Genomic DNA, 1,995 nt, shown 5'->3' on the forward strand with positions numbered 1-1,995 from the left:
AGGGCAGTCCCCCCTCGAAGGCGTGGAAGTCGGCAGAATCGCCGGGTCAAATCCGGCTGAGCTACCCGGCTTGGAAGCCTCAAAGTCGGTATGAGCTGTCAGGTTCACTCCCATCCCCGTTTGGACCACTTCCCGACTCGGGAAATTCACCAAATTCGGCCTGAACTCAGAGGACAGTCCCCCCTCGAAGGCGTGACAGTCGGCAGAACCGCCGGATCAAATCCGGCTGAGCTACCCGGCCCCGAAGCCTCAAAGTCGGTAAGAGCTGTCAGGTTCTCTCCCATCCCCGTTTGGACCACTTCCCGACTCGGGAAATTCACCAAATTCGGCCTGAACTTATACAACAGTCCCCCCTCGAAGGCGTGACAGTCGGCAGAACCGCCGGATCAAATCCGGTTGAGCTACCCGGCTTGGAAGCCCCAAAGTCGGTAAGAGCTGTCAGGTTCACTCCCATCCCCGTTTGGACCACTTCCCGACTCGGGAAATTCACCAAATTCGGCCTGAACTTATACAACAGTCCCCCCTCGAAGGCGTGACAGTCGCTAGAACCGCCGGATCAAATCCGGTTGAGCTACCCGGCTTGGAAGCCCCAAAGTCGGTAAGAGCTGTCAGGTTCACTCCCATCCCCGTTTGGACCACTTCCCGACTTAGGAAATTCACCAAATTCGGCCTGAACTTAGAGGAGAGTCCCCGCTCGAAGGCGTGGAAGTCGGCAGAATCGCCGGGTCAAATCCGACTGAGCTACCCGGCCCCGAAGCCTCAATGTCGGTAAGAGCTGTCAGGTTCACTCCCATCCCCGTTTGGACCACTTCCCGACTCGGGAAATTCACCAAATTCGGCCTGAACTTAGACAACAGTCCCCCCTCGAAGCCGTGGCAGTCGCTAGAAGCGCCGGATCAAATCCGGTTGAGCTACCCGGCTTGGAAGCCCCAAAGTCGGTATGAGCTGTCAGGTTCACTCCCATCCCCGTTTGGACCACTTCCCGACTTAGGAAAATCACCAAATTCGGCCTGAACTCAGAGGGCAGGCCCCCCTCGAAGGCCAGGCATTCGGCAGAACCGCCGGGTCAAATCCGACTGTGCTACCCGGCCCCAAAGCCTCAAAGTTGGTATGAGCAGTTAGGTTCACTCCCATCCCCGTTTGGACCACTTCCCGACTTAGGAAATTCACCAAATTCGGCCTGAACTTAGAGGAGAGTCCCCGCTCGAAGGCGTGGAAGTCGGCAGAATCGCCGGGTCAAATCCGACTGAGCTACCCGGCCCCGAAGCCTCAATGTCGGTAAGAGCTGTCAGGTTCACTCCCATCCCCGTTTGGACCACTTCCCGACTCGGGAAATTCACCAAATTCGGCCTGAACTTAGACAACAGTCCCCCCTCGAAGCCGTGGCAGTCGCTAGAACCGCCGGATCAAATCCGGTTGAGCTACCCGGCTTGGAAGCCCCAAAGTCGGTATGAGCTGTCAGGTTCACTCCCATCCCCGTTTGGACCACTTCCCGACTTAGGAAAATCACCAAATTCGGCCTGAACTCAGAGGGCAGGCCCCCCTCGAAGGCCAGGCATTCGGCAGAACCGCCGGGTCAAATCCGACTGTGCTACCCGGCCCCAAAGCCTCAAAGTTGGTATGAGCAGTTAGGTTCACTCCCAAACCCGTTGGGACCACTTCCCGACTTAGGAAATTCACCAAATTCGGCCTGAACTTAGACAACAGTCCCCCCTCGAAGGCGTGACAGTCGGTAGAACCGCCGGGTCAAATCCGGCTGAGCTACCCGATTTGGAAGCCTTCAACACAAAACCCATCCGGCAATGCCACTCAAAAAGGGCCCAAATTCAGAAACACCCCCTTCAATAGGTACCACTTCCTCGGAGACACTACCGGGACACGCTCCCCTCGGCGAAAATTAAGCCCCCACCACTAACTGAAGCCAACCGCAGCCCCAACTTCAACGGAGAAATCAGTAACCAATTCAAAAATGCACTTGGTTACTGATTTGTACTG

The sequence above is a fragment of the Hemiscyllium ocellatum genome, assembly GCF_020745735.1.
Source record: "Hemiscyllium ocellatum isolate sHemOce1 chromosome 15 unlocalized genomic scaffold, sHemOce1.pat.X.cur. SUPER_15_unloc_2, whole genome shotgun sequence".
NCBI classification, from domain to species: Eukaryota; Metazoa; Chordata; class Chondrichthyes; order Orectolobiformes; family Hemiscylliidae; genus Hemiscyllium; species Hemiscyllium ocellatum.